Source organism: Crocodylus siamensis, chromosome 15, assembly GCF_052110815.1.
Source record: "Crocodylus siamensis isolate JL-2025a chromosome 15, ASM5211081v1, whole genome shotgun sequence".
NCBI lineage: Eukaryota > Metazoa > Chordata > Crocodylia > Crocodylidae > Crocodylus > Crocodylus siamensis.
Genome location: NC_143409.1, coordinates 40,983,613 through 40,992,161, shown reverse-complemented (window position 1 = coordinate 40,992,161; position 8,549 = coordinate 40,983,613). Strand labels below are relative to the sequence as shown.

Genomic DNA, 8,549 nt, shown 5'->3' with positions numbered 1-8,549 from the left:
CTTAATATTTCCCTAATACTTAAAGTAGTAATACATTTAAAAATATAATTTATGTTTTCAACTAACAAGGAATTTTAAAAACTGTATGAAATAGCTTTGGCTTCCCCCAAACTCAGCAGCCCCTCAGGGATGACTTGGGTAGAGATGGCTGAAAGCCTGCGGCCACCACATTAAACAGCCAAGGGGGACCATAGCTGGACTTAAGGAACTCCTGAAAATCTTGAGGCAACTAGGGATCCACACAGTCATTCTTCTTGTGAGGCAACAAGTGCATCAGCCCCCTGCCACGGCCCAGCCCACTAGAGAAAAAGCCCCCACACCATGCCATCAGAAATAGCAACTTGTACTAAAGGCATTCAGAGGTCTGAAACACACTAGGAAGCTCACGAGTTTCCTGAGCATTTTATTTTTATTGGGACCATGTTTTTCTTTTCAGAAAAGGGGAAGTTGAATTTCAGGTTATAACCCAAGCACCACACCTTTACTGTACCTTATTTTTTAATCTTTTATATAAATCAGGACCGATTTTACTACAGTGCATTTACAGTTGTAAAGCAATGACTGGGAACCACATTACAGTCTTTTACCATTTGTAAACCCAGTGGGAAATATTTGCATTCAACAAGTAAGAACACACATCAGATTGGTGGACAGAATGAAAAAGTTTATTCCTTCAGCCAGATCCCAGTAGGAGAGGAAAACGACCAAATCTTTTCCGTGTAGAAGAGCACTGGCCACAAGGTGGAAAGTTTTTTAGACCATTTATTGTTGACTGTGCACATCTCAGGCCCACTTGCTCCTACTGGTTTGACACTGACCACACCAACTACCTTGAGGATCCTTTGGACAGAGGATGAGATCTTCATCCCCATGGAGCTGGAGTTTAAACACTTTCAAACACCCATGGAGCCTGAACTTACAGACACAAACCAATTGCACCACAAACAGCCTCAAAACTGGCCCCACAAGCTCCAGCCTAAGCAAGCTACAGCCAAGCCACAAACCGAACCGAGCACAAACCTGCATTTCTACGCTGACACCGAGAACCGCTCCACAATCCGACCAAGGAAAACCTACACGCTGCCTTCAACCACATCTATTCTGATCCACTGCTTAACTGGCCAAGCCAAACCACCTGCAAAACCCTTGCCTGCTCCATATCAATACGCACAACTAACACAATACCTCAACCTCCTTACACACAATTGGGGCCAACCCAAGACTGTATACGTGGTGCAACTTGAAGCGTGCGGCTGCTGGCTCCTAATGGGTGTTGGAAAGCGTAGAGATGCACTCAACAGTCTCCATCTGTACTTATCTAAGCAGACATTAAACATTCCCCACCCTCCTGCCCACCCCAACCCACACTTCTTGTTCCCGAGCTTTCTTCCGCTGCTTCCGTTCCTTCTTCTCCAGCTGCCCTTCAGGGACCTGCAATAGTTCACAAAACAGAAGTGGAGTCAGCTGGCAATGAATGGCACACCCTGCTAGAAGACTGTAGCTCCCAGTGCTCATTATACACTCAAGCATGATGTCCTTTAAAAACAAGAGGGTTCTGACATACCTCCGGTTAACTAAATGACGAATACCCCCTGTCTTCACTGAAACTCTCTTACCTTTGCCTCTGGGTTGCCTGACATGGTTTTCTGCCCTGGTTATCAGTTAACTCCTATTTGTTTGTCATCTTCTCCGCTTCTCCCTCTAGGGGCAGAAGGAACGAGACAAATGGGATGTAAGTCAGCATGGTGGAAGATGCATCTGCAGACCCCAACTTCTCTCCCTCTTTTACCCTTACCTGGACCTGTGGCCACTGTCCTTTTTTCCGTGGAGATGGGGGAGGCAGACCTCCGCGGGCTTGGAGACAGACATCTGGGCAAGCCAGAAGCCGAGTGCGATGGGCCAGGACTCTGGACAGAGCTGCTAGGGCAGCACCATGAACGGTGACCACAAACACCCAAAACCCCGCTTACGGGCCGGTGCTCCCTGCACACAGCTGGCGGCTGGGGCGTGAAGCCCAGAGAAAACCTGCAAAGACCTGAATGCCAGCTGACAGGTACCTCAAGCAGTCTCAATCAGGCGTCAAAATTACCCTGTGCCCAGAGGATATAAGGACCACAACTTCAGCCTTGTGTCACCGAAGCCACAGAGCCCAAAGAACTAAACGAAGTCTCCTCCCCCAGAGTCAGAGCAGGTGGGGGCGCAGCCCTGTTTACAGGGTGTGGGGAGAGGCCCTCTCAATAGTGGCAAGAGCAGCAGAACAGAGGAGCAGACACCTGGACCTGAGTTACAGGGAGGCCACGAAGCCTCAGGGTGCCAATGCACTGCAGCCTTCCCTGTAGCCCATGGGTATTGTCTCTGGCCAACCTCACCCACTGGAACCAGATCCAGAAAACCAAGGAGACCTGGACCCTGCTTACAGGCTGCAGGCCGGGGGCGGGGACACAGGAGAACAGCTGGCCAAGTGCCAGGGCATTCGTCTCCAGGGACTCGGGCAGGGAATACACAGCCTGCCCCCAGGAAGGATGGCAGGAACTCTTCATGTGAGCTACCAAGTGGCCAAAGGTATATGCTGGCCACCCAAGAGGGGGCCTAAGACCTGTACCCTGAGAGACAGGGAGGTCACGTGCCCAAAATTCCTGGGGGGGTGGCCTAATGCCCCCCAAAGCCAGAAGTCATGGAAATCTACACCGGTGCTTAACCCCCTAGGTTAGGAGGTGGGAAGAGAAGGCTACGAGGTCGCATCTTGCCCCTTTTCCAGCACTGGGAAGAAAATAAAATACGCTGCAGTGGTTTTAACAACAAAAAGAAAATAACAAATGCTTTCATTCCCAGGCGCTCCTGTCCCTCACTCGCCACACTCAGCCAGGGGAAAAAGTGTTCCCAGGCCAGAAAGGAGCTCCATGCCACAAACCACTTGTCCTCGAGCCTTACGCTGCAAAATCCTCCTCCGCTCCCAGGGGGCAAGACGGCAAAGACCAGCACCCTCCTTACAGGGCACGGCCCGTCTGGCTAGCCAGGCTGCCCACAAGAGGCAAAAGGGAAAGGCCCACAGCCCTGCTTACAGGGAGGGCCCACAGCCAGCCAAAGGACAGAGCTGTCTCTATAGATACATTGAGACCTCTGCCCTGCTTACAGGGAGGTCCGCAGCTCTGCACAACCTAGCCCTCCACCAAGAGACATGGGACTCACACCCTCCTTACAGGGTACGGTCCGTCTCACCAGCCAGGCTGCCCACAAGGGGCAAAAGGGAAAAGGGAAAGGCCCAGAGCTCTGCTTACAGGGAGGGCCCAGTTAGCCAAAGGAAAGATCTCTCACCAAAGGCACACTGAGACCTGCACCCTGCTTACAGGGTGGTCCACTGCTGTGCACAACTTAGCCCTCCTACAGGATGCACGGGACCTGCACCCTCAGCACAGGGTGGCCCCGGGGTCCAGACGTGGTGTATCAGGCACTGATGCAGGACGAGGGACAGGTGCCTGGACACAGGGATCAGAGAGGAGGCTACCCAGCCATGGGAGGGTCATCAGGCTCCAGGGTGTAAAGAGTTTGCTGTCACCAGCAAGACTCGGCTCCTGTCTGCTAAGCCATGCTGCTGCACAATGTGGCAGGCCGCTCCGTCTCTCTCCGGCCAGCAGCAGGAGGCTGCGCCCACCCTGCTGACAGGGGCACGTCTCCGACCAGCTAGCAACAGCAGTGGACTCGGACTCCCAATTACAGGATGTCCAGCGCTACGCACGTTGATATCGCCTGTCCTCACGTGTTAGGAGGCGGCACGCTCCCCGCTTACAGGAGGCTGCGCCATTGGCAGTCTATTTTGGCAGCCGGGCTGGACCCCGATTACAGGGCAGCCGCGCTGCACAAGCCCACCAACCAGATCCACGGCCCTTTACAAACGAGGGAATGGTGACACGCGCCTTGCTTACAGGGCTGTCCACCTTCCACCCCACTGCTGAAGTGCAACAGGTTCAAGGCCAGAGCCCCATTTCTGAGTGACAGGGAGCTCACCCAAAGGCTCACGCAGTCAAGCCAAAATGTGGCTAAGACATGATCGAGACCCAAAGGCAAGGAGGTGGCTCTGTCCAGAGTCCCTTTCCTTCTCACCCCGTTTCTCTGAGTGGCTTTTCTCCTACCTCGCCTCTCCCCTGCTGTTTGCCCATGCGCTTCTCCTTCCCGTTGCTGCGAGGCCTGCAAGGAGAGCGAGAGTGGCTGTAAGCGAAGAGAGCCGGAGGAGGAGTCCCGCAGCTTGAACTTCTCCCCCCCCCCCCCCCCCCATGCTGCAGAAACCTGCAACTTTCCCTGCTTCCCGGGGCAATCCCTCTGGCCAACTTTGCCAAATCGCCTCCGATGAGTAATCATAAAGGCAAGAGACCTGGAGCTTGCTCCCAGAGCAGGGGCCCAGGAAATCCCACCATCCCAAGCCCCCAAAGCTCACAAATCCCAGGGTGTACCACTTAGTGGTGGAGCCCAAGGAGCAGACATTTTGTGTTGAAATTGTCTTACCTTTGCCTCGTTATGCTGGCCTCATTTTCTTCCCTCTTAGTCAGCTCGCTCCTTCTCATCTGCCATCTTGCCTGCTTGTCCTTCCGGGGGTGACGTGCACGGACCCCCAAAGGGGACCTGCTTTGCAGGATTCGGGGCTGCAGCCTCAGGTGGCCAGTCCAGTCTCCAACACTTGACTCCCAGAGAGCCAAGTCAAGCGATGTCTGCCACTAATCCCTTTTCAGCAAGGGATTCAGCCTCCTGGGTGACCAGCTCAGAGGCACTCAGCATGCAATGGTTTCAAGGGAACCACTGCCGAAATGAAAGTGGAGCAGCAGATGGGGAAAACTTGGAGGTGAAACGACAGGAGAGGAAAGGAGAAACAGCGCAGCAGGGAGGGATGAACTTGGAGGTGAAAGGCACCAGGCACCAAGGCGGTGGCTGGCACAGCAATTTTATTAGTCCATTAAAATACCAGGCAGCTCATGCCTGCTTTTCTGTTGTCTTCTCTGCTTCTCTGTTTTGGTAGCAACCAATGGGCCCTGCTCCCCGACGGCCTTGCGAGGGCACAAGTCCCCTCAAGTGACCGTCAGTGCTTGACCGCCCATAGAGCTAGGCAGCACCACACCTAGCCCGGGCTTGGGGGGTGACAGACTGTCAGTGCTTGACCCCTTTGCGAGCAGGGCAGCACCACACCGCAGCTCGGCAAGATGACCCCGAGAGCAGACAGCGGAGACCTCCCGGCCCTTGCCTACTGCAGCCCCAAAAGCCGCCTTAAGGAGGGGCCGCGGGCAGAGCCCTCCGGACCTTGCCCGCTGCCTCGCCCAAAAGGCGCCTTAAGGAAGACACTCCAAAGACTTGGACCTTACCCGCCGCCAACCCAAATGGCACCTTAAGGGAGCACAGCGGGGGCCTACGGACAATGCCGCTGCCCACCCGAATGACACCTTGAGAGAGGACTGCGGGGGCCCTCCGGCCCTCCCCGCTGCTCACCCGAACAATGCCTTAAGACGGAACCACGGGCAGAGACAAACCCACTCTGCCCGCTGCCCCCCCAAATGACACCGTATGGGCGCACCGGAAATGGCTACGGACCTGAGCCTCCGCCCCCCGAAGGACGCCTTAAGGGAAGCACTGCGGCCGAGGCCCTGGGACCTCGCCCGCCGCCCCCCGAATGACGCCTTCAGGCAAGGCACGGAGACGTGCAAGCCCGACCGCTGCCCGCGCCCCGGGTCACCGGTGCTTGACAGGCACTACGAGCCGCGCAGCACCCACGTGGCTCGGGACGTCACTCCCCACAGCCTGACACGCCCCCGGGCCTGCAGAGGGGCCGTAGGTCCCCAACAGCAGCCCATATGCTGCCCCCCCTCACTCCCCCCTACTCTGACAGAGCAGCTGCAGGAAGCTCCGCCTCACCTCGGCCGGGCGCGGCCTCTTCAAGCCGCTTCCGAGGTTACCGCTCGTGCCGCGGCGGGGCAGGCACCGCTGTCTCTTCAGGGCGCTTCTGGGGTTACCGCTCCCCCCCCGCTGGCCAGCTCTACCAGCTCTTCTCAGCCCGTCTTCCCTGCTGTGGCAGGGATCCGCCGCTCCCGTCTCTTCAGGGCGCTTCCGGGGTTACCGCTCCCCCCCGCTGGCCTGCTCTACCAGCTCTTCTCTGCCCCCCGCCGTCGTCCGTCGCCGATATCGCCCGTGTTTTCGGCACGCGGCCTTTTATCCCTGCTGGAGGCCCCGCCCGCGAGGGGGGACCAATAGGAAAGCTCGGGGGCGTCAGTCCCCCTCAGCGCCACTTTGTCACCTTATCTCCAAAGCAGGGCGCTCAACTCTTCCTCCTGCCGTCTCCTGATTGGCGGGGAGGGAAATGCTTGCGCCAATCGGCTCAAGCCGCCCAGCCCGCGCCCCTCGAGCGTGTGGGCTCACCACGCACTTTGCGTCTCACCCCACCGTTTTCCACAGAAGTGTCACCATATTTCCACAGACTTGAACAACAATTTGGGGAGGGGGGGAGCAATAATTCAGTTTCCCACAGGACACCCGCGCGGTGCCGCGTGCCTGCCGCAGGGCGGTGGTGCCTTACGGCGGCGGGGCTGGGCAGGGCGCAGCGCTCGTGGCGGAGCTGGCGAGGCGAGCCCTCGTGCGGGCAGGATGGTTTGTGTGAAGAGAGCAGGAGGTGGACTAGGTGACCCCGAGCGGGACCCCTTTCCTTCAGCCCACTCCGGGATTGACGCGAAGGGGAACGCGGGACCGGGGTGAGGAAAGGACCGGGCTGTGCCCGAGGGCGGCTGGGGTCGTCACCACCGCGCTTCCCGCCCAGCTTGGCCCCGCCCCCTTTCCTGCTCCTTCGCCCGCCAAAGCCACCATCCTGCCCCTCCCCCCCTTTACCGAGCGAACACCTCAACAGTCTGCCCCCCCCGCATTTCCACACTTCCTTCACCCCCAGCTCCTACCCCGCCTCCCACCACCCACCCTGCTCCGTGCAACTCACACCCTGCCCACAACCAGCACCTATCCCCACACACGTTTCCACACCAAGTTCCTTCAGGAGCCCACAAAGTCTCCACTTTTCACAGAAACAAATCCCCAACTTTCCACTCACCGTGACTGAATCCCCTCCTTGCACACCTGGCCAGAAAACTGTCCTGAATCACCAGTGCATAATCTCCCCCGTCGAATGAAGGCACCATCTCAGCACACACTTTGCCTCTCACCCCACCATTTTCCACAGAAGTGTCACCATATTTCCACAGACTTGCACAAGAAGTTGGGGGGAGGGAGAGCAACAACCCAGTTTCCCACAGAAGTATATTTCCCCCCAAAAGCTGACAAATCACCACAGACAAATCACCACAATGGTCCTCACAAAACACTCACCACAGTCCCACCCTCACCACGCGTCACACTATGTCCCAACTGAGAAGAGATTTTTTTCTGGTTAGAAATTGGGCAAGTTGCCACTCAGCAGGGTTTTGTCTCCTCTCCGCAAGCAAGGGGTCAGGAAACATCTCCAGGCTCCAGCCGGGGGTCTTTGAGGAGCTGCTGTCTGTGTGAGGACCTTCCCGAGAGGGGCACGCCTGTCCCGGAGCCGAGTGCCGAAGGCTGCAGGGCCAGGGCAGTTGTGAGGGGAGCAGAGCTAAAACAGGACCGAGGGGTCTCTGGGGCAGAGCAGGCCAGGCCACAGGGCTCAAGGAGCTGGGGGTGGGACTGGGGGGCATCGGCAGAGGTGGGGTTTGTGCAAGAGGAGTGCAGGACAGGAATAGTGTGAGTTTCTGCTGGGCCCGAGCAGGGCCAAGAGTCAGGAGCGAGGGGCACCACTGAAAAATATATGAGGTCCTGAGGGTTGGGTGTGAGGGACACAGTGAGAAATAGGGGGGGCTGTGGGTCAAGAGTGAGGGGCACCACTGGAAAATGTGGGGGCTGAAGCATAGAAGAGCATTCCTCCTGGCTTTTCCAGGGCACAGGCTTTTGAGACCAGACGTCTGATTGTTGTTAAGCACGGCAACGCAGACAGCTGCTACCGGTCAAAGGTGAGCAGGGAACAAACCCCCAACCCCCATCGTAGACAGCATTCAAACCAGCATTGGAGCCACCACCACCAGGGACCTGGTGGATGACATGCTGACCATCACAGAGGATGAGATCACAGTGAGCATGCACTGCCACCTCCTCTCCCACGCCCAGCAAGCGTCTGCTGCTCCCAGGAGCCTACAGTGCCCTGGGAGCAGCATGAAAGCATCTTGCCTAGTGCCCGCAGCCTCACATTAGCAGAGGTGGTCTGTGCCTGCCTGGGGCAATTCAGAAGAGAGTGAGAGCCGACCCCTACCCTGAACGCTTAACTCAAAGTGGGGGGTGGAGGGGGTGGGTACCAGCAGTCAGGGTAATCAGTCATTTGTCTGTCTCTGCCCTGCAGGAGGCCACACAGCTGGTGCGGGAGAGGATGAAGCTGCTGGGTAGGGGTGGCAGCCATGCTCTCCCTGGGATCCCAGGAGATGCACCGGAGGCGAGGGACAGCTGCATCGTGCTGTGTGGAGGAAATGTGGACTTGGGCTCCCTGGCCTGGCTCATGGGAGCCCGGG

General features: G+C 57.2%; 1 long non-coding RNA gene and 1 pseudogene across 1 annotated transcript; one reads left to right on the top strand and one right to left on the bottom strand.

The window, feature by feature from the left end:
• Positions 1-1,293: 1,293 nt before the first annotated feature.
• Positions 1,294-6,764, bottom strand: LOC149852442 (uncharacterized). Its single transcript, XR_016439308.1, has 4 exons — positions 4,501-6,764; positions 1,796-4,185; positions 1,617-1,701; positions 1,294-1,431 (listed from the first exon to the last, which is right to left on the bottom strand). It is a non-coding gene; the product is annotated as an uncharacterized LOC149852442 (long non-coding RNA).
• A 561-nt stretch (positions 6,765-7,325) lies between these two features.
• LOC149852441 (uncharacterized) overlaps positions 7,326-8,549 on the top strand; it is a 1,523-nt pseudogene continuing 299 nt past the window's right edge.